Below are 25,303 nucleotides of genomic sequence, written 5' to 3' on the forward strand. Positions count from 1 at the left end.
TGCCCCATCTGAGGAGGCACCATGAAAGTAGACATGTAGGAGGAAACATCTAGACTCCCCTGAGGAGTCATTGACATCAGACACAGACTTTGATGATTCAGAGGGGTCGCCACAGTCGCTTTCTGAAGATGTCTCATTCTCAGACATCTTAGAAGTCCTTAAGCAGAGAGGAGGCTGGAAGGCCACTAACCCTTGTGATGAGGATTCCGTATACATGAAGGCTTTTGGTTCTCGACCTTCCTCCTCTTGGGTGTCTCCGTCTTTCGATGAAATCTTGGACTTGGTTTGTCAGAAGGCATGGGAGTCTCTGGTTACTGTGGAACCTGTCCCAAGGAGGCCTAACAAATTTGTCACTGCACCAGAGGGCAAATCTTTCTTGACCAAGGGGGTGCCAGTAGATGCTATGGTGGGGGCAGCAGCCACTAAAAAAAGAGATGTCTGAGATACCCACAGCTGTCCATTCACCAAATAAAGAGTCGCGTGCGATGGACAGGTATGGGAAGCATATGTTCTCATCAGCGACCTTTACCCTACTGTCCCTGAATTACCTAATTCACTTTACAAGGCTACAGAGAGATCTCCTAAAGGAGCTTGGAGATACTCTCCAGGGTAATGTAGCTGTGGGAGTCTCCAATAAAGTAACTTCTCAGCTCTCCACCCTAAATTCTATAGTTAACTCTTCCATGAGGCTCATTTCGTATGCAGTCGTTGGAGCAGGCAGATCAGCAAGTACAGGAATTGCCCTTAGGAGACATTCCTGGATGTGCTTGTGTTCATTTGCAGAAACTTTCAAGTCATCCTTTACCAACACCCCTTTTGATGGCTCATCCTTGTTTGGTCCCAAAGTAAAGGAAACACTGACCAGGTATGAGCAGGAAGGAAAGACTCTCTCTGCCATTGGAGTCCATTTTTCCACTCCTTCAAGACCATATCCTAAAGGTTAGAAAGGTAGAAAGATGTTCTGTAAAACCCAGGGAGCCTTTCAGGACATACATGGTGAAACCCCCTCCAGGGGCAGAGGAGGAGTAATAATGGAAGACGCAGGCCACGTGGCAGAGGGGGTCTGCAGAATCAGGGCGACCGAGAGTCTTTCTTCAGTAAGCCCTTTCAGCATTCCTGAAGGGAGACTTGACTGCTCTTCTCTGGAGGCAGTCGGAGGTCGCTTGTCTTGTACCCAGACACCTGGCTAAAAATCACAAAGGACAAATGGGTGAAAAGGATCATATCCAGAGGGTATGCTATCCTCTTCTCCAACCCTTTCCCAACCTTGAGAAGAATTCCGGATGTTCCACCTAGTCACAGGAATCAGACAGCAACCGAAATTCAAAAGTTGTTAGAAAAAAGAGTCATCCAGCAGTCCCCGTAGACCAGATAGGATCCAGAACGTACTCAAGATTCTTTTTATTTCCAAAGAAAACAGGGGACTGGAGACCGATATTGGATCTCAGCACATTAAACAAGTCAGTAGAAAAGAAAAAGTTCTGGATGGTCATGCTACAGGCAATTCTTCCCTTTCTGGGAAAAGATGATTGGATGTGCTCTATAGACCTCCAGGGTGCATACTACCACATAAAGATGGACAGGCCATCCAGGAGCCACTTGCTCTTCTGGCTGGGAGCCAGTCATTAACAATTCCGAGCAGTGCCCTTTAGGCTCCCTACAGCCCCCAGAGTGTTCACCAAATGCATGGCAGTGGTTACAGCCCACCTGAGGCATGTAGGATTCTGGGTGTTTCCATGCCTAGACGACCGTCTCCTTACCACTACTACCAAGCAGCTGCTACTACAGCCAATAGGCAACACTTAGGCCCTATGTGCTCAACTTGGGATCACAGTCAACTATGAAAAATCTGCATTATTGCGTTCGCACTATATCGCATTCATAGGCAAGAATTAAACTCGGTAACTATGATGGTAACTCTTCCACAAGAATGAATACAGTCTCTTTGCATGCAAATTCAAAACCTACTTTTAAAAACAAGAGTACAAGCAAGAACTGTTCTCAAAGTTTTAGGGACAATGGCAGCAACTGTCACCATACTCCCCTTAGCTCGCATGCACATGCGGATTCTGCAATGGCTTCTCTTTACCCAATGGTCAATGCAGGACTTACCGATGTCATACCAGATGATTCTGACAGAATCTTGCAAAAGGGACTTAGCCTGGTGGATAAACTAGGATCAAGTCACCATAGGCCGTTCCTTCACCCTACCTCCCCCATCAGCCACAGTGACCATGGATACTTCTCAGAAAGGGTGGAGGGGGCATTATCAGGGAAAGACAGCCCAAGGCACTTGGCAAGAATACAAGGCTCATCTGCACATCAACATGCTGGAGATGAGAGCAGTGCTACTGGTGTTGCAGGCGTTTCAACACTGTCTTCCTCCAGGCATGATTGCGATCCAGACGGACAACATGTCAGTGGTATGGTACATAAACAAGCAAGAAGGAACAAAGTCTTACCACCTTTGTCGAGAGGCCGTCAGAGTATGACAATGGGCGGCCTCATCCCAGCACTTTCTTATAGCAACGCATATCCCGGGGAAATTCAATGTGATAGCGGACAAGTTCAGCAGGGCAAATCTAATGAATGGTCCCTGAAACAAGATGTAGCAGAAATTATTTTTCGCAAATGGGGCCAGCCTTGCTGTGATCTCTTTGCCACATCCATGAACACAAAATGCAGCAATTACTTTGCCCTGATCCCTCCACCGGGAGAGTCACCAAGGGATGCACTTGTGCATGATTGGCCCCTGGGTCTTCTTTTTGCCTCCCCGCCTTTCCACTGATACCAAGAGTACTTCAGAAAGCCAGTTCTCTGGGAAGGACATTGATCCTCATAGCGCCTTACTGACCTCGTCAAATTTGGCTCCCCTTCCTACCACCTCATCTACAGGGAGAGCCATGGATCCTGGACTCAGTGCCATATCTCCTGACACATTCTTCAGGTGCTCTTCATCCTTCTCTCTCAACCCTCAAGCTGACAGCTTGGCTGTTCCGATTCCCAAGATAGCCAGGTCACAGAATCTTTCATCTGCAGTAAGACACATCTTGATCTCTTCTCACAAATCATCTACAAGAAAATTGTACCTCTGTAAATGGAGGAAATTTTCTATCGGGGACACTCAAAATAGTATTGACTCATATTCAGCATCCATTTCATCTGTTCCTGAGTTCTTGACTAAACTTTTTAATGAATGAGCTGCGGCATCAACTATCAGAGTTCAGTTAGCAGCTGTCTCAAATTTTCATATTGGCAAAGAAGATTTAAATATAATGTCTCACAGGCTAGCAAAAGCCTTCCTAAGAGGTACAGACTTACTAAGACCATATATCAGGCCACCCTTATCCCCATGGAATCTCAACTTCCTTTTGTCCAAAATAATTCTTCCCCCTTTTGAACCTGCATTATTGTGTGATTTTAAATATATATAACTTGGAAAACTGCCTTCTTAGTGGCCATCACTTCAGAGAGGAGCGTGTCAGAGTTGCAGGCCTTGTCCATTAAACCCCCATACATGCTGTTTCACAATGATAGAGTATTATTATGTATGAACCCATCCTTTTTGCCAAAGGTGTGCTCAGAGTTTAGCCTCAAACAATCTATTGAACTATCAATATTCGTCCCCAGATACGCCAATAAGGCAGAATACAGGCTACACCAGTTCGATGTTCATAGACAACTGTGTTTTTACCTACATAGAACAAAAGACTTTAGAAAATCATACCAACTTTTTGTATCCTATTCAGAAAAAACAAACAGGTCTTCCAGTAGCAAAAACTACTTTGTCAAACTGTCTGTCTCAATGCATTTTGTTTGTTTATAATTCAACACATAAAGAATTACCACAAGGAATTAAAGCACATTCAACAAGGACAGTATCTACTTCCTCTGCTAGGCTACCCATTGATACTATTTGTGCAGCAGCTACATGGGCTAAGCCTCATACCTTTATCACTCATTACAAAGTAGACCTGACCTCCAGGGACAGAGCCCTTTTTGGTTCCACTGTTCTGGAGAATGTACTCCCTTGAGCCACCCAAGAAGAAAAGTGCTAGGGACGCTGTCCCATCAGTCAAAAATGAGGGCGAGATAGGACAACTGCACATAAAGAAGTTATGTACCTACTATAACGTTCCATGTGAGATGTCCATCTCGACCTTCATTCTTATGTCCCACCCACCTGACCCCCTGCCTTGATTTTTGGAAGAATGAGAGGTAGTTCTGCTCTTGGTAACTGGTCTTTGACCCTTTTCTGAGTCTGGTAAAGAGTATTGTTGGTGTAGATATCTTTCTCCTCTCTCTATACATATATAGATATAAATATATATATATATATATATAAATATGTATGTACATATATATATATATATATATATATATATATATATATATATATATATATATATATATATAAAATTGTTACATCAGCAAACATGATCTGTGGAATGCCTTATGGCATCATGGGATAGGGATAGAGCCACTAGCTAGCTGTAGACCTCAAGCTTTAGAAAATGGCCGAGTTGAAACTGAGGATCAGTTCCGAACCCATCAGTCAAGAATGAAGTTTGAGATGGACAACTCACATGGAATGTTATGGTAGGTACATAACTTCTTTTTTTATATCAAGTAGAGTGGAACCCTTGTCACCTTCAAGGTAAACCTTGATAAGTGGTTGAGCAGCCTTAAGTTCCCCCCTTGTTTAATTTGTATTGCCTTCCTTGAGGCTGAAGGGAACTTATGAATATGATTTATTGACTTGGCTTGCAGTGGACTGTGGGCTGATTGCTTACTACTTACATGTTACGTATGAACCTAAAACTGACTCAGCATAATCAGACCTCAGGTACCAACAGTAATTCACAATAGCTTGCTTCCAGGCTGTTCAAAGTATTGATCCCTTAGAAAGCTCTCTGGGACATAGCACACTTCCAAAACACAGGTCTTTGCTATGCTGAATAGGAATATTCTCCCACAGTCTCACTGTTTTCAGAATTCCTTCTCCTTTACTCTGTCTGCTTGGCTCAATATAGACTTCTTTTCAACGTTTTTTATTTTTCTTTTGTATTTAGAGTTTCCTTCTGCCCAAATGCTCTTTTCCAAGTCTCAAACTTGATTACCTCATCATCAGCTGACATACTTCATTTTTTTTGTGATGTAGGTGTACTTTCCTCCCAGTGTCTCTTGTAGCAGGTACATCTTTTCATTTGCTGGGCAGTGTGTAACCCTGTACTGACCCTTTCCACATAATCTGGTTGCTACATATGGTTACCCACCACTGGCTTGTTTCACATGCTGAATTTAACGGAATTTGCATTATTTTCTTGACATTCTATCCTTAAACCTGCAAGATACAGCAGACCTGGCCTGACTGCTTTGAGTCCTATTTCCACTCTTAACCTTAATGTATTTGTTCCAGCTCCTATTGAAATGCCAGCTCTTGAAAAGCTGAGTGCTTATAAGCCAAAAAACAAGACCAGAAAGACAGGAGAAGACCCAATCTCAAATCGCTCATCTCCTTGAAAATTCTTTTTGCTAGGAGGAAGCCCCCTCCCTTGCACCCTCCATGAAGGGGCAAGCTCTTCCACATCCCTAGAACTTACATATACCAACTTTGAGATTATCATAACTTGGAGAAAAGGGAATATTCTGAGAAATGGCATTGTGGGCTTAGTATATGTAAATCCGTTCCTTTGTCCATTCAATCTCTGTATTTTGGGACTCGCTCTAGTGGGTCCCAACATTTCAAATGGTTACCATTTGCTCCTTGTCATATGCATTGTCTGCAAATAGTCTTGGACTTTAGATATTCTCACACCTCCAAAAGCTATTCCCATTTGCTTTCTTTGCTTCTTGGCTTCCTTCAAGTAGAAGACTTTTCTGGAAGGGAAACACCCTTTGCAAGTTCCCTTTGGTTCACTTTTTTTGTTAGAAATGTTTTCATTTATGACTCTCAAAGCCTTTCTGGAACACAGATATAGTTATATTTGCTTTTCCTTTGTTCTCCACAACTTTAAGCTTGTATCAGAGTTCTTTCCTTCTCTTCTGCACTTTCATCTGGATATTCTTTCACAGCTGCAATTTTTGAAATACCACAGTCATTTCATTTTAGTCATTTGTTTGACTGCAGTATTTTAAGATTCAGAACTAGGGTCCACAACACAGTTGCTACTTCTCAGACTCACAGAGGGGGACATTTCTTATTTAAATGTGAAATTTTAAGAATGTATCACACCCTCAACCAGTGCAGTAGATTTATCGGGCAATCATTTGAAATGTTGGGACCCATTGGAGTGAGTCACAAAAACGGGAGACTAAATGGCCAAAAGCATGGACTCAGAAATGCCATTTATTGGGATATTCCCTCTTCTGTTGGTTATGGCAGTCTCCAGGTTTGGTGTTTATAAGTTCATTGGGTGTGGTGGGGGGGGGGGGGCTTGCCCCCTGCAAAAAGAAGTTTTAAGGAGAAGAGCGATTTTTGAGATTCACTCTTCTTCTGTGTTTTCGTCTTGTCAGTACTCAGCATTTCTAGTGCAGAGATTTCAGTAGGGAGCCAATTTATTGTCCATTTATTACAAAACCAGTCACTGTTGCAAAATTTCAGCAGTTTCTTATTAATGGATTTAAAAATAGTATAACAATTCTGAACAGTATTTAAAGGAAAGTTAAGAAATATTTTCTCATAAAAATAACAGGATATCTGCTATTTTTCATTTTTCACCCAGGATACAACTGTCCAGATCTTCTATGTATTTAAAAGAAAGACAGGCTAGATGGTAACCCTCCATGAGTCCCAAAATTATCAGTTGTTCCTTTAGTTTATTACTTGCCCATCCAGGGGTCTATATCACGTTGTCGAAGTCTTAAAAGTTCTAACGTCATATGGTCGACACCATATGATCAAACTTTTAAAAGTTTGAATGTTTCAACGGAGATCTCCGTATGGTGCAGAATGGGAAGATTTCCCTTTTCTGTACTGTAGTTTGATCTCGGAGTTGGTATATTTAAAGAGCAGGGGGTGTGGGGATGCAGGGGGGCTTGCCATTCAGGTAGGTTTTTTTCTTTGGTTTATTTTTTGTATTACATTTTCGAACTTTTAAAAGATCGATCATATGGTGTCGATCATATAACGTTCGAACTTTTAAAAGTTTGATTATGTAATATAGACTCCCCATCCAGTGCTAATAAATCTTCATTTCTAATCCTTGATAGATTTATTCTCTAGCTGTTAGAACTCCAGGAAAGAATGGAGCTCCCCCAAGCAGCATCTGTCTGACTTGATGCCTTAGCAGTGCCCTCCAGATTACAGTATTGTGGTATTGGCACCCTCTGACATTTGTACCATCCATGCAAGGTTCCATGATAGTAATTGCGAATGTTTTCAGTTACACAGGTTTTAGGAATTGTTACTGCTAATATCTATCTGCTGACAGGAGAAATGCAAATCTTCCAGCCTTTGACAAAGGCAGATTATTGGCAAGGTCTCATAGATAATTTTTATTCCAGTAACAGACGTTAGTGAATACTAAAGACAGGTGCTTAAAATTAGAAACTGAAACCTGCAATTTCTTTTTAAATTTTGGTCTTCTAACCAGTACTGAAGCACCTGTATGCTGAGTGTTTAATATTAGTTTAGAATTTATTGTACACGTTCCCCCACATGGCTAGGCCTTAAAAAGGCCCTTGTGGTCATTAGCCTAGTAAACACCTATGAACCTATTAATCTAGCTGTAGAGGCTTCCAAACTAAAGCGATTTTGACTTCAGGTTATTTCTTCAACAACAAGTGTGTTCCCACAGTATATGTTTTTGGCATTGCTTTTGCTCTGCCCATTCACTTAGTGGGTCTATATCACTTTGTCGAATTGCTATTCAGCGAATAGCCATTCATCGAACATCTGTTTAGCGAAGCCGCTGTTCATCGAATGGCAAATTTTAAGTAGGGCAAACAAGCAGTTGCCCAACTGAGTGACCACAAAAATAAATAAATAAAATGTAAAACCTGCCAAGGTGGTGGGGGGGGGATACGCCCCACACACCCCTAACTAAATATACCAACTCTGGGATCGCACTACAGTGGGGAAAAGGGCAAATTCTAGGAGGTGGACAACCGCTGTTTTGCCCTAGTTAAAATTTGACATTTGATGAGTGGCTTCGCCAAATAGGTGTTCGATGAATGGCTCTTTGATGAGTAGCCATTCGATGAAATAATATAGACCCACACTTAGCATGGTTGTACCCTGCACTGCTGTTTTTATTTAAGAGTTTTTTGAGAATCTGATCACATTTGTTTCAGTACTTTCTGCTAAATTATGTTGTTTGATGCTGTCTAAATAGTCTCTTATGAGTCATTTTAGTTTTAGCTAGATTGGATGATTAGATTGCTTTTTATGAAAGACTGAAGATATTTTTATGTAAAGCATCTTCTCCCCGGCTCACTACACATGATTTTTTTCATCTTTCTTGGCTCAAGCTGCCTGTTCGTATATGACCACAGACGTGTATTTTCTTTACACAGCACTATTACATGTTGCTTTGTGTAACAGACATTTGAATATAAACAAACTTGGAACGAACACAGAACTTAAGGCAAAACCAGTTTCAAACATGAAACACCAACCTAACGGAAAGACACAACTTTGTTTATAGAACACAACTTTATTTAGCTCTTTCGTCAGTATATACAACCAAGACTTCCTCAGAATACTTCCCTTGACAAATGCACGTTTAAATACTCTAGTCAATTAAACCATGTGATAAAATAATCCAATAACACCCAACTTGCCTAACATCTAAAATGTTTACATATTTATATTTAAATTTAAAACAATACCACTGGGAACTATCATATTTGGTCAAAACTCTTAACAATCAAAAAAAAAGAAAAACACACATATAAAAACATTTAAATGTGTAAGTATTAGTCAACCATGTTGAAATAAAATGTGTTAAACCTTATATGAACGCAGTCTTAAGTAACTAGTTAAGCTAATACCATCATTCAAGCCAGGTTTATTAAGAGCATTCAACCTGACTTGCCAACACAACTCTCTAAAATCCAGTGTCTTCCCACGGACCACTCTCAGGTCCTGGAAGATTTTTTCAATAACCAAAAATTTAAAGCTGTGGGATGAATGTTTCGCAATGTGTCTATATAGGGCACTATTTGTATTTTTATTTTTGATAACCATTCGAGTTATGAAACCTGACAAAGGAAGGGGGCTAATACTAATGTCTAAACAAGTCTATGTTAGTAGAATTAATGCACTACTGTTGGATGACACAAGTATATGTAGACGTTTCTAGAAGATTTGTGAATGTTTCCTACCAAAAAGTAGACAGAATTTTACAGGATATGTATGACCTAGATTTGATAGACCTCAGGCTTTTAGAATGTTTACATGTGAAATTTCCAAAAATTCCTTGTATCTTCAGTATCCCAAAGATACATAAGGATAAATTGGATCCTGCTATGAGGCCAACTGTCAGTGCCAATGGATCAAAGACAGAATTTATGGGAAAGTATATAGATCTCACCTTAAAAGAAGTTCTTAAAAATGAAGAGCACATTTGTATAGATTTGTGGCACTTTTTGACAAAGTTCAGTGGCCTAGTATGTAACAGAAAAGTTATTTTTTTAATTGTAGATGTGGTTAATTTGTGCAACTCTATCCCACATGATACAGGGATAGAGTGGTTTGAAGAATATTTGTATGAAAGTTTGCTTTTTACCAACAATCAGGTGGTCATTCTTGTTACTTTGATAGAGGTCATGTTCAAGAACTTTATTTTTTTTGAAGGTCAATTTTTCCTTCAAAAAACGGGGGTTGCTATGGGGGCAATACGCGCCCCTATTTTTGCGAATATAGTGATATTAATGTGGGAAAGGAAATGCCTACTCAGTTCTTCATTTATTGATAAATGGATTCTATATTTACGTTACATTGATGATTTATTTTTTTTATGGACAGGGGACGAGGCAGACATACAGGACTTTATTACATACATTAACAGCACCGCTGAGTTTTTGAAGTTTACTTGTACACTGGGTAGTGACAGCATTAATTATCTCGATGTGACCATTAAAAAGGAAAATACGCATTTTATAAGTTATTTGTATAGAAAACCAACATACAGTAATGGTTTGTTACATTTTAATATCAATCATCCTATGCATGTTAAGAAAGGTGTAGTGAAAGGTATTATAGTACCACTCCTAAATTATGGTAAGAACATACATTTGACAGATGGTCAACAACAAAATGTTAACATCATAGATAACAAAGACTTCAAATGTTCTTTTGTCACAAGATTCAGTGTTGACCATCAGTTTATATCCAACCTTTTGAATAAGAATTGGCACATTTTTCAGGGGTTTGATGGAATTATTGAGAAATTGGGCTTGAGACCAAACATTGTGTATAGAAGAGGATCTACTTTTAAGCAACTACTAGAAAATAAAAGTGAGCATTACTCACAAGAACAGTCTATTGGTATGAAGAAATGTGGATTTTGTTCACAGTGTCCTTTAGTTAAACAGACTAACAAAGTTAAAATTAACAACATTCACATCAAGTTAGTAGGTAAATTTACATGTGACACATTAGGGGTTGTATATGCCGCCCTGTGTGAAGCATGTACTGGTTTTTATATAGGTAAAACTAAAAGGAAGCTCAAAGAACGGATGTATGAGCATGCTAGAGATATCAAAAATAAAAATATAAACAGTGCCCTGTATAGACACATTGCGAAAAATCCATCCCATGGCTTTAAATTTTTAGTTATTGAAAAAATCTTCCAGGACCTGAGAGGTGGTCCATGGGAAGACACACTGGATTTTAGAGAGTTGTGTTGGCAAGTCAAGTTGAACGCTCTTAATAAACCTGGCTTGAATGATGGTATTAGCTTAACCAGATATTTAAGACTGCATTCATATAAGGTTTAACACATTTTATTTCAACATGGTTGACTAAAACACATTTATATATGTTTTTATATGTATGTTTTTCTTTTTTGATTGTTGAGTTTTGACCAGATATGATAGTTCTTAGTGGTATTGTTTTAAATATAAATATGTAAACATTTTAGATGTTAGGCAAGTTGGGTTTTATTGGATTATTTTATCACATGGTTTAACTGACTAGAATATTTAAACATGTGCATTTGTCAAGGGAAGTATTCTGAGGAAGTCTTGGTTATATGTTGACGAAAGTGCTAAATAAAGTTGTGTTCTATAAACAAAGTTGTGTCTTTATGTTAGGTTGGTGTTTCACGTTTAAACTGGTTTTGCCTTTAGACATTTGAGTATGCTTCTATCCCTGGAGACTCAGAAAATTTTATAGGTTCATAGGTAGGTACTAGGCTATCTGCCCAAGGGCATTTATAAGCCTAGCCAGAATGTGTTGGCTTTCGCCTCCCTTTTAGATTAGTTTCCTGAGCCTCTGTCCAGCAGGGCCATTGAAGTGATCCCAGGGGTAAATTTACGATTTCCCATCCACTCATCAAGATTTCTCTTGAAGAGAGTCAGTGAGGGGCTTTGCCTAACATAGATTGGGATTCTGTTCAGAAGTGAGGGAAGTCTCTGGGAAAGGAATCTATCCCTCCAGCATGTCCTATTTATTGTTTTGCCGAGGTTTAAATCCCTGGAGCATGTGGCTCTAAGAGATTTGGTTTTCTTGAGGTGGAGCATGTCCATTAATTCCGGGTTAGACATGGCCTTGTACGTCAGGCAGAGATCACCTCTGAGTAGGCGGTAAGCAACCGAGTAGAGCTGGAGTTTCTTTAGTCGAGCTGCATAGGGCATCTGTTTGTGGCACACGATCCTCCTGGTGAGGTACTTCTGTGGTCTTTCCAGCTGTTGCAGGTGTCGAGTAAGGTACATGCCAAATGGGGCATTGTACTCTATTATGGGCCTGATGAGCGATGAGTAGAGGGGCACAATGACCTCCCTTGATCTAGATGTTAACCCTTTCATGATTAGGTAGGCTACATAGAAGGATTTTCTAACCACTTTGGCAATGTGATTATCAAAGGAGAGGTTGCTATCTACTTGGGTCCTCAGATCCCTAATTACATCTTCCGTACTTAGTGGATTACCACCTATGTGGTAGTTCGTGGGAACAGTGTTTTTCCCAAAGGGGATGACTATGCACTTTTTGGCATTTAGCTTGAGGCCATGGTTCTGACACCAGGTATTTGTCTCCGTGAGACCCTTCTGGAGGATGTCTGTGTCAAAAGGATAGTTGATTATGGTCCCCAGTTTGTAATCATCTGCGAACTTGGTCAGCCATAGTCCTCCCGTGCTTGCCTGTACCTCAGATAAGTATATACCAAACAGGAGGGGTCCCAGGACTGAGCCCTGTGGGACGCCACTTGTAACCAGTTTAGAGTCAGACATGGCACCCACAACTCTGACCATGTGAGATCTCTCCGTGAGCCAGTTGGCAACCCATCTCATGACATAGGGGTTAATGTTCAAGCTGGTAAGCTTATCTATAATGCCAGAATGAGGAATGGTGTTGAAGGCCTTTGTGAGGTTCAGGTAGGCTATGTGGACTAACTTTCCCTCATCTATGGCCTTGGTAACTGTTTCAAAGAAGTCAACTAGGTTTAGGAGGCAAGATCTGCCTTTAACAAAGCTGAATTGGGTAGGTTCCAGTGTCTGGAGGTTCCCAATGTCTCTGTTAATGAGTTCCATGATGATGCGCTCCATAGCTTTGCAGACCAGGCTAGTCAGGCTTATAGGGCAATAGTTTCCAGGATCCATTGTGGCACCACCTTTGTGGAGCGGGATAACTGTTGCTGTGTGCCATTCTTTGGGTACATAGCATGTGGGAAGGCTGAGTTTGAACAATGAATTTAGGTGAGGGTTTAGTTCATTTTGGAGCTCGTGTAAGACGCAGCCTGGGATACCATCTGGTCCCATTGATGCTGTGTTTTTGGCTTTGGAAAGGGCTGTTTTCACCTGTGTGTATGTGATGTCTGGGGCTCTACATTCTTCAGGGTTGGACATGGGCCCTTTTGGGGGTGGGGGTGGGGGGTAATGTTTGCACTGAACCTGTCAGCCAGGATGTTGGCAATGTCAGTTGGTTCAGTGTATTTTTTTTACCATTTTGCACTAGCTCAGAGCATATCTGAGAGTTGCCACCTAGATTCTTGACATAGCTAAAGAAGGCTTTGTGATTATCTTTAGAGTCTTTGACAATTTTTCTTTCGAAGCTGGCCTTGGTTGATTTTATGAGTGAACGTAGTTTCTTGCTAATACTGATCAGGGATGCCTTCCCTTTTTGGGATTTTGCTCTATCATGTAATTGTTTCCTCCTTTTGTTGTATAGCTTATTTATGGCCGGGGTCCACCAGGCTGGTTTCCTCTTTTTGGAGGAGTAAGTCTTGGTTTTACTTTGGATGGCTCGATCCATGCATTCCTGTAGGTGCTCATAGAATGCATTTGTAAAAGATTCTGCGGTTTGGACAGCTTTATCCTTAAGCAAGGGGGCTTTGAAACTTTCCATCTTGGTCGTGAGAAGTGTGAAGTTTGCTTTTAAAAAGTTTTTCACAGTGGTAGTGCTGGGGTGCTCTCTGGAGCCTTGAACCAGGTTTCTGTTACTGTACAGATATCGATTCTCTCCATACTGAGGAGTGCCTTGAGTGCATGCATTTATGCTCCCACTGACAGCAAAAGAAGACTTGGCTGCAGTCATATTCTTATGTGGGCTTTTCCTGGAAAAAAACTTAAAATGTATTGAGAAGTACGCTATAGGAACCAGCAAGACAACTTCTAAAAAAATGTACTGTGAGCCTGTGCAGACCCATCTTGCTGTACACCAGGGAAGCTAAATACCGAAAATGCTACAGAAAGGGAGAAACAAATAACTCATAGTTTATTTGTAAACCAGGATTTATGTGGATATGTTGAACAAAATCAGTAACACAGATAGCAGTTTCTATATTCAGTACTTGAATTCCACATAATAAACCACACTGTGACTCATCTTTGCCTATTCTGTTTAATATTTTAATATTGATCATTTTTCTCCTCCCAGGATGGGCACAGATATATATATATATATATATATATATATATATATATATATATATATATATATATATATAGTTCCCCTATATAATCTCGAAATACTGAAATCTCGAATTTCAGTATCCTGAGACCATAAAGGCGAAACTTCAAAATAGCGAAAGTGCATAAGCACGAATCCGAATATCTCAAATCTGCTCTTATGCATTTACGCTACCTTACGTGAAGTGTTTGGCTGGGATGATGTCCGAAATTTAAGGTGAGTGAGTGTATGTGAGTGTTTTTGTAAGTTGTATGTGTGGGTTAGGGTAGGGAGGTGGAAGTATGAGTGTGAGTTTTGGATGTTTTGGTTGTTTTGGTGTTTGTGTATGTGTGATGTGTGATGTGTGTGTGTGTGTGTGTGTGTGTGTGTGTGTGTGTGTGTGTGTGTGTGTGTGTGTGTGTGTGTGTGTGTGTGAGGGACCGTAGAATGTCTGGGTGTGAGTTTGTTTCTTTTTTTCTGTTTGTGCGATCTTGAAGTTGGAATATATAAGTAGGGGAGTGTGGGGGGAGCAGGGGGGCTTGCCCCTGCTGACATGTAGTGTAGGGTTGTATAGTTTGTGTAGTGTGGGTAGAATTGTGTGTGTGTGTTGTGTGGTGTATGGTGTATGTATGTTCGTGATTGTGTTTCGTACTTTTGGGTTTCGGGATTGTGCGTCATTTGCTTTTATAGTTTCGAGATACTGAAATTCAAGATTTCAATAGTTCGAGATTATAAAGGGGAACCATATATATATATATATATATATATATATATATATATATATATATATATATATATATATACTGCTCACAGCCATCCTCTTGCCCTGCTTCCTCCAGCTCACATGTTTGCTAGCTGACCATTGTCATCTGGGGTAGCATGATCAGAGATTTTGTTGTTTGGGCTTTTGGCATTCAACAGTGCTACCTTGATATTATCTGGATTGGAATTTGCTATGCTGGGATATCTATCAGGTGAGCCGTACCTGTGGGGAATAGCAAGCGTTTTAGCCAGTAAATCAAAGTTGAGTGTGTGAAAGTAACAGGCTACCCTGGGGGTCTGTTAACCATTTCATCCCATACTGACATACACTGGACTCTCCTAGACTGACAATTTAATAGTCAATTATTGAAGCCAATTACTTTATTATTGAATTTAGGCATCATTCTCAGTGATGGCAGAATTATGGTCAATGCCTGAACCTTGCCTTGCCTTCAAAGACAGGAGTCAGAAAATCAGCAGTGTCTCTGTGCATCTCCCTGAAGGAGGATTACCTGAGATCATTCGCTTCCACATAAACAACTGCAAGGTCATAATCATATCTGGGATGGTGCTGGGAGCTAAGGGTCCTAGTTACATATCTAATCATAGGTTCAGAGAGGCAGTGTCACCCTATCATTCACCAACCCAGTGAGTGTTGTGTCTTTATGTCTTACAGTGGAGCCACCAATGACAAAGATGTTTCTGGAATGTACTACAGGCTTATAGGACCTTAAATGTGTACAGCCTTGCTGTATAGTTGAATCCTAGTACCTAGCTGTTGTTGTGGGTGTGAGTGTGGTGTTAGTATTTTTAGTTACATGATTGAGGTAAGCTAAAAGAAGGTCTAGGAGGCCTAGGTGGCTTAGGCAAGGCTTTCTTTACAATGTCAGCATATGTAAGAGTCCAGTTATGGACCTGTGGTAATGTAGTGTTGTTGGGGTGTTGTTTTACTGATCATGGGTGGGACAGAGAGACTAATTTCCAATTTAGACAAGTGCAGCTCTTATAGGTAGAACTAGTATGTTTTAAAAGTGGATTGTAGGTAAACATGAGGTAGTTGTTACATTACTTCAGAAAATCAAGCACATGTAGGCTGGTTAAGGATGGCACTAAAGCATGCATAGGCTCTCTGGTGGCAGGTAGTGTTTTTTCGAGTGCATTTATAGCATGGATAACAGATAATAGAATATTCATACAGTATAGCTCCAAAATGGCAGTTGAGAACATTCAGCTTATAACCAACTTTTTACAGTGGTAAGGGGAGCTCATTTTGAGTGAGATTTTGTCTGAGGTTAATTGGTTACACCTGTAGTTATCTGTGGATACTCAGTATACTGGGTTTGTAGAACACTGTGGCAGTTCAAATTAACTTAATCATTTTAAGGGGAGTGCCTTCTTAAAATGACACTTTAGTACTTACAAGAGCCAGTGAAATAGATGCAGCAGGGACTTTTGTGGCTAGACTAACACTAGAGTCAGTCAGTGGTATAAACACTTAAAGGAGAACCGCACACACAGACTCAAAAACATGTTTATTTCATCATGGTATGGTGTTTCCTACATTTTAACACCACTATGGGATTATTTACAGATTTTTTAATATTTTTATACATAATTTCTGAGTCTGACGACATGGGGTCTGGCATCTTGAAGTAAGTCTGATTATTTACTGTGCCTCTAGGTATCCCAAAATGCAGTGCTTGTCTGTAAAAAAAATTACACCACACAGGTCTCTTTCTTCCTAAAGCTCCTGTCACTGCATTGATTTTACATGCATACACTGCTGTTTTTCAGTCAGTTTTAAGTAACATTTCATGGCGTTCTCCTCTCAAAGTGCTTTTTACTGCTGTTTCTTTTTAGAATGGCTAAATTGCAGTCTTTTGCGAAGCCTGAATTGTACTAGTTTGACTCATCTCCCATCCCCCTTCACACCTAACTTCGCTACCTGTGCAAAGTGCTAAGGGTAATTTCAGCTGTTACCTGCTGTGATTGACAGCTCACAGCAGGAGATTTGACTCGTGTACTGTTTCCTTGTTCTAGCCTTTACTTTCTGTATGGGTAGGGGAAGGACTAGGGAGCTGTGACATCACAGCATGGGTGGGTTTTTAGGACTGTTGTGGTGATGTCAGTTGGGGAAAGGAATTGGCCAGAAAACTACCTGTATTCACTGGCCTTGATGACATCACTGAAATGGAGACTGCAGCAAGCTTTTCCGGGGGGGGGGGGGGGTGGTAAAAGTTTTTTGAAAGTAAAATTACCACAGTAAAGTAAGGTACTGTTCTAGTGGACAGAAACAGTCTATTTCAAATATTTTAAATACTGTATTGTTTATTCATGGCAGGGACAGTAAATAGGGAGAAAAAAGACAGAGAAGTTCAGCATTTAATAATAAAATCCACTTGTTATCCTTTAAAATGAATGATCTGGAAAGGAGGAATAATCTGATTTTTATGGCTCACCAAGAGACACAGCTTTGTTTTCTGTCATGCTTAGAATGTTTAATGTGCATTGAAAAAATACCTTAACACACTGCAGTAAAAAGATTCACTGCAGTCAAACAAGCAAACAATATAAATAATTTAAAATAAGAAATTTATATTTCCCATACAGTAGCCTGTTGTAAGCCAAATTCTCTTTGCGTGAGTTTTCTCAAGAAAACCTTGAAATGTTTTCTTTTCCCATTAAATATAAATTTTGTATTCCAACTCATCCCTTAGTTCACAGATAATTATCTTCTTCTAATTCCAATGACTCACAAGTAGACACAGCTTTATTTTTGACTCCTAAGCAGAAATTTTAATATGCAAAAGGAAATGAGTTTAACACATTGCAATAAAAATACACATTGCAATCAAACATCAAAACAATGTAAAGGAATACAAACCAAGAAATTTGCCTTTCCCATACAGCAGTCTGTTATGTGGCAAGGTCAGTTTGAGTGACAGGTCAATATGTAACAGATTTGATCCTCAATGGATATGTAGAATCTTCTGGCTCACAATCAACATGGAGACAACATAATGTCCATATACATGTGCCAATAAATTCAGTGTACAATGCACAGTCAAAATCCCACTGAAATAGGAAGGTGGTCAGCCCTACAAGCTACAGTATGTTAACCTAGGATCAATGTAAGATCACCCACTCACAGCAGAAGCCAAGATAAATATGATATGTGAATTGAAATATGTATATGCATTCTCAATACCTGGTATAAAACACTAAGAGAAAATATATCAGTTGAGTTTTACCTGGACCTATTTTTCCTCCCTCAAAGCAGCCATCATTCTATTCTCCATGAGGCTCTCCAGCCCCGTAGTCAGCTTGACAACACTGTCTATCCCTTGTGTCAGCAGCCCTGGAATAGCCAAAGCTTCCAGAGACAGAAGTAGTATGGGAAGGCCATCTCAGTACGCTCCTTCAGAAGCCCTTGTTTGCAGGTGCTAGAAATGATCTTGATAGTACGTGTAGGAAGGTGAATCTGAAGACATGCCTACTTTCATATCCCACATTGATATCCAGTGTTACCAGAAAAGGGATGTTGGGATATATATGGACTGAGATGAAGCAAGTGGCATAGGATATAGAGGCAGCATGTCCTGATATGCCACATGTAGGTCAATTACTTTGTCCCATAACATTTTGACCTTCCTGGAGGTCAGTAGTATTACTTGTTATTTGACGCTGCAGATCCTTCTGACCTCCATAATCATTCCCACAATAAGATGCACCTTTGTCCTCTAGATACTGGAAAAACTTCTTTGTCAGGTCCTTTTTAGTGCTAGGCCTACTGATAGAGATACCCAGCTCCTCCCACTGGGGTCTAGCTATCTGTTATATAGCAGCTTACCTCTTCTGATACCCAGCCACCAAGACCTCCTTCAGTACTTATCCAAAATGCAGATCATTAAACCAAAGTAGAGAGTATACATACATCCATGCAGCAATATGGGCTCCACACATACAAAAGCCACAGCAGGTCATCCAGACCACCCATGATGGGGAACATTACTGTGTCCTGTTGAAGATGTGGCATTGTGTCAGCATGACAGTAAACACATGTTTTCTTTAACTGTTCCACCTCTGAAATGTGGAATGATTGGAAGGGTGATAATGTTAATTGGGAGCACACTGTTAATTTCACTCAGAGGGCTGATAGGGCTGATAACCTGAGAAAAGGAAAATGCCTTCTTTGCTACAGTTGTGTGTCTTTTGAGTGATAATATTTATGTCTCAGAAATAAGTTGGGATGCATTGGGTTTGCGTCTTGACACAGATATTGTTTTACTTGATTTCTGGTTTTGATTTTGCTTCTGATGTTCAGCTGTTATTTTGTATTTTTCTCATCATTCACATTCCTAACAACTGAGTTTTGGAATGTTATCCCATGTTTTACCCACTCAGGCTGATACAACTGAGTTTCGGAATGTTATCCCATGTTTTACCCACTCAGGCTGATATCAGCAATGTAAAATGGTCCATTTCATGCATGTATGCGGATACATGAATATGCTTTACTGCGTGGCTCAGTATACTGTACTGTACATGATCATCCACCTATTCTGTGCATCCATAAGGGAATGTACAGAACATTGCAGCATGGTACTACTTTTAGACACCATCCCACATGGCATGTAGTAGACCATGAAAATAGATATTTAGATGGTGCATGTGTGACAGGCAGTCATGATGTGCATGAAAAGATGCTTCAGACTTTGGCACACAGTGGAAAACCAGAAATTGTGCCTGAGAGTACATATGTAGGTGGCGCTACAACTGTATTATGTGCGGACAACTTTGGACTCTTCTAATGGTACTGCTGAAGTGGAAATTCAGCAATGGATTATGAATTTGATGTGTGTATTTTTTATGTACAGTTCCAATTTTCTAACTCTAAATACAAAGTACAAAATTGTCTAAATCTAAATACAAAACACGTAGAGCTGTTGTGCTGTTCTTCAGCAACACAGTCTCTCACACCCACCTATATATGCTGTGAAGAATAGTACCTCAGACCAGTTGAACTGAACTTTCAGTATGCAAGCAGCGCATGACACAGAATATGATCACTTTTCCAACACACACACACACACACACACACACACACACACACACACACACACACACACACACACACACACACACACACACACACAGTCTGTGATTTATACAAGTGACTGAAGACCATGTTCATGCACCATAATGACTCAAGTTAAAGAGTTTACATAGTGCCTTAAGTAGAGATAAGCAGATATATGTGCATTAATAGCAAATAATAGGCCAAGCCATCTAATCTGAACACTTATGGCAGCACAAACATCACCTACAAGTCATGATGTAACAAGTATTAATATGAAACAGTGGGACAGCAAGCATACTTAAATGCATACAATGCTTACACAAATCACAAGGATCATCTCCGAGATCGGTACAATGTAAACTATGCATATATAAACCTCTAAGAAATGGTGGCCAGGGCACCTGACCCTTACAAGGACTTTGCCGGAGATCACTGTGGTGTTAGGATGCAAAAACATGTTCATAGGAAACTGCCCATGAAACGCAGCGCCCCCAAGAATGATGACAGGAATCAGTGTGTCACACCGTGCACAAACATGATACTTTATTTCCTAACCCCCCCCCCCCCCCACATTCCTCTCTTCAGTTATTAGAAGACAGTCCGTAATCTGTATGATAGCAATTCTACAGTCTTCTTACAAATAACTAAACTTTGATACACAGTATGGCTGGGTACCCTGCACCCATTTTATATAAATGCTTAAACTTTGCTTAATAATTTCCTACTAACTGCTCTGCATTCTTATTACAAATGCTTAAACCTTGTTTTCCACTGTATATTCCAAATCCTGCAACATTTTCTTACAAATGCTTACGTGTTTTAAAATTTCTGTATCTTGAATTAGATGTTTATACTATATTTTAATGTGATGTTTGTCTAATGTTAATGAAAATTTTCTTTCCAGGCCTCTGCTGACAAAGAGCTAACAGTCCCAGTCGGAGTTTCCCAATAAATAAAAGCAAATAGATAAATATGTCTCTCCTTGGTGGCTGTTTAAATTGTGAGACTGTTCCTGGTAGAGTGCCATATATATATGTAGTATACTAACAGGGGCATGCAGGTTGCGTGCCTCCTGATTTTATCACCATGCCAGAGTGTTCTATCATGTGAGTTTCATCGGCAGTGAGCTGCGCAATAATTTCTTGCATTGGCATATGCATTCATGGATAAATATGGGTGCATTTGTAGATAAAGGGCATACTAAGATGCTATTATCCCATATGTTTATTTTGAATTGAAGGAAGGGAGAAATGAAATTTACTGCTGGGGAGAAGGAAGAGAGAGAGGACTGAGGTGCTTCTGAATATTTATCACATAGGCTGTGTAATTCCTTTGCTATTATGAAGTACAGCGGATGAGACTGGGTGGTTCTGTGTGTAACATTGGTAATTCTGGCCAAAGTTGGCTGCTATATCACAACAGAAATCCATCAGTTAAAGGTGAAATTAGTGCATCCTCATACAAGTCTTGGTTCCTGTCAGCCATGATCTGCATTCCGTGCCATTGGATCTTAAGTTACTTAATAATCTTTTTGTCAGAATCATGCAGTACAAGTTCTGATCTTCAGATAGAGCTGTACTTTTCGATTTGTCATATTAGCAAATTTCAGACTGCTGTATGAGAGATAAAAAAGTATATTTTCATGGGATGAAAAAAATAAAAAACCTTGCTGGTACAGTCTACTGAATAACATTCAGTTGTTTTTTTTTTCCCCTTCTGTCCAGCTAGAGCTGGCGGTTCATAATTGGAGCTAACAGCTACTGAATTGAATTGATAATTGCAGCTTTCACCTTGGAAAAAATAACCTATGTTTCATATTACCACCTGACAGCAGTCACTTTAACTGCAAGAGTTAGGATATAGTAGAGTTCAGAATACAGCCTTTCAACATGGCATTGCCAAAGCGGTATCTTATAAAGTGCTTTCTTAAGGTGACCTGTCCTTTCTTAGGTTCATAGGTGAATACTAGCCAAACTGCTGTGGAGGGCCATTTCAAGTCTAGCCAATATCCCAAAGTCAGAATCAAACCCTGTACCTCGTGTTTGAGGCAAAGACTTTAACCATTATGCCAGACTTGATAGTATCATAGGAGCATAGGAGGTTACTAGGCTAATGTCCCTGGGGTCCTTATAAGCCTAGCCAAGAGTTTATCCCCAAAAAAGAAACCTCAGTCAGCACCTGTCACCCCTGTCAATGAAGGACACAAGTGGAACCCCTGGGGCAAATTTTTGATTTCCCATCTACTCATTAAGGTTGCGCTTGAAGAGGTCAGAGATGTACTCTGTATGATGTGTATGGGAAGTCTGTTGCAGAGACAGGGCAGCCTCTGGCAGACAAACCTGTCTCTCCAGCAGGTTTTGTTAATGTTGCATATTAGATTTAGGCCTTTTGAGTGGGTAATGTGCAAGGAGTTAGACTTACGGATATGGAGCATCTCTAGTAGGGCAGGGTCCGAGATTGCCTTGCAGGCAAGACAGACACAGATCACCTCTGAGCAATCTGTACAATACTGAGTAGAGGGATAGTGATTTGAGCCTGTCCACATAGGACAGGTGATGGAAGTCTGGAAGCCATGGATTCTCTTTGTGAGGTGTTTCTGTGACCTTTCCAGCTGGTGCAAGTGTTTGGAGAGGTGTATACCAACCGAGGCATTCTACTCAATTATTGGTCTAATGAGGGAGGAGTACAAAGAGGTAATAACCTCCTTTTTTCTGGATGCAATCCCTTTATTTATGAGATGAACCAAGTAAAAGGCTTTTCTGACCACTGTTGCTACATGATGGTCGAATGTGAGATTGTTGTCAACCTGTGTACCCACGTCTCTCACCACAAGTTGTATGCTTAGGGGGTTGCCGTTGATGTGGTAATCAGTAGGGGCTGTGTTTTTGCCGAATGGTACATTTTGACACCTGTCATTTGTTGCTGTGAGACCCTCTTGTATTATGTTATTATTATCATCTGGGGAGTCAATGACAGCACCCAACCTACAGTCGTCTGCAAACTTGGTTAGCTACAGGCCTTTTGTCTTTGCCTGGACCTCTGAGAAGTAGATGCCAAACAGTAGGGGGTCACAGGACAGATTCCTGGGGAACATCACTAGTGGCAGGTCTGCTGTCAGAGGTGGAGGCCCCTAGTTTGACCTTGTTGGCCCTATTGGTGAGCCAGTAGGCCACCTCCTTGATGAGATAGGGATTTACGCCAAGTTGTGTTAGCTTTTCGGTGATGCCCGAGTGAGGGATTGTGTCAAAAGCGTTGGCCAAGTCAAGGTAAGCTGTATGTTCTGACTTCCCCTCATCCAGGACCTTGGTGACAGTCTCAAAAAAGTCAACCAAGTTCAACAGGCAAGATCTCTCCTTGATGAATCCTAAGTGGGTGGGGTCAAGTGCTTGGAGATTGCCTATGGCTTTGTTTGAGATCCATAATAATACGCTCTATGGCTTTGCAGATCAGACTTATTAAGCTAATGGGGTGATAGTTTCCAGGGTCAGTAGTGGCACCACCTTTGTGCAAGGGGATGACAATGGCAGTTCTCCACTCTGCTGGAATGAAGTCTGTACTTAGGCTGTGGTTGAATAGGGTGCTCAATGGCAAAGCTAGTTCTTGTTGGAGGTGGTGCAGAATACAGCCTGGGATACTATCAGGTCCCATGGAAGCTGTGTTCTTTGCCTTGGATAGGGCCATTAATACTTGATCTACAGAGATGTTAGATGTGTGACAAGTATCAGGGATGTAAAATGGGCCTTGGGGGGGGGGGGCAGGGGATGAAGTTTGCACTGAAACTATCTGCTAGCAGGTTGGCTAAGTCAACAGGATCAGTGTAAGTGGTACCATTAAGAACTAATCCGGGACAAACCTGGGCTTTGCCATGGAGGTTCCTGACATAATTGAAGAAGGACCAAATCACAAGAAAAACACTGAAGACCAAATACCATTCAGGAACAGGATGGGTCCAAAAACGGAGACCAGCCACACTGGAGTAATGTCCAAATTCAGATTCTGATGAAGTACATATACGAAAGCAATTAATCTACCTTTTTTTTTGTGATTAAACATTTTGGACATTACTCCAGTGTGGCTGGTCTCCGTTTTTGGACCCATCCTGTTCCTGAGTGATAACTGAAGAAGGCTTTGTGGTTTTCCTTTGTTTCAGAGGCTAGCTTTGATTCATAATTGGCTTTGGAGGTTTTCACTAATGATCTAATATGCTTGTTGAGGCTAAGGATGGAGTTTTTCCAATTTGGAATTTGTTCCTTTTTACCCTTGGACAACAGTTTCTTCCTTTTGTTGTAAAGCCTGTTGATAGAGGATGTCCACCAGATAGGTTTGTTTTTCCTTGAGGTGCAGGTTTTAGTTCTGTTGGGTATGGCTGAGTCCATGCAATTGTACAGGTGCTTGTATACCGCACTGGCGTACTGTTCAGCATAGTTGTCGGCACCCTCTGAGGGGGGCTGTGGTGTGAAGCTACTGATACCTTCCCTTAGGAGGTTGTAGTCAGCTTTTGAGAAGTTGTTTAGCCTGGTTATGTCTGGGAGGGTGGGGAGAAGGTTAGAAACTTTGAATGAGACAGACCAATGGTCTGATCTGCAGGGAAGAACTTACTATGGGGTGGTGCAGCATTCGCCCATGTTGGTGAGAACCAAGTCCAGAATGTTATCTCGCCTTGTGGGGGAAGAGACGAGCTGGTCTAGTCCATTAGAATTGATGAAGTCAAGGAATCAGTGGGTTAGTGCATTAGTGCAGGAATAGTTCACTCACCACAGACTGGGTGAAATATTAGTGCATTAGTGCAGGAATAGTTCACTCACCACAGACTGGGTGAAATATTAGTGCATTAGTGCAGGAATAGTTCACTCACCACAGACTGGGTGAAATATTAGTGCATTAGTGCAGGAATAGTTCACTCACCACAGACTGGGTGAAATATTAGTGCATTAGTGCAGGAATAGTTCACTCACCACAGACTGGGTGAAATATTAGTGCATCAGTGCAGGAATAGTTCACTCACCACAGACTGGCTGAAATATTAGTGCATTAGTGCAGGAATAGTTCACCTAGTCTATGGTGGAGTAGTTGAAGTCACCAAGGATCAGGGTGTTAGGGGGTACCTTGATGGTTTAGGTAGGAGGTGTGGGTGCCCTGAGTCATGGAGGGGGGTCTATAGCTGGCTATAACTTGGATGGGTGTTTTGCCAGCTGTCAGTTGCACCTGGAGTAGTTCTAGTGCATCATGCTAACAAACCAGTCTTGAGGTGTGCTTGTCTTTAATGAAGGTAGAGACTCCACCACCCTTAGTCTTCCCGACCTCATTTTTTGGTCGGAATGTGTGGAATGAGGTACAGCCTGGTAAGGCAGGGGTGCTGTCTGCAGCCTTGAATGAAGTTTGCGTGACTGCACAGATGTCGGCATCCT

General features: G+C 40.8%; 1 protein-coding gene across 5 annotated transcripts in view; it reads left to right on the forward strand.

Moving 5' to 3' along the window:
• LOC122791373 (aminopeptidase O (putative)) overlaps positions 1 to 25,303 on the forward strand; it is a 2,634,672-nt gene that overhangs the window by 1,023,435 nt on the left and 1,585,934 nt on the right. The window lies entirely within an intron of this gene.

Source organism: Protopterus annectens, chromosome 17.part0 (genome assembly GCF_019279795.1).
Source record: "Protopterus annectens isolate FY-2018-M chromosome 17.part0, PAN1.0, whole genome shotgun sequence".
NCBI lineage: Eukaryota > Metazoa > Chordata > Ceratodontiformes > Protopteridae > Protopterus > Protopterus annectens.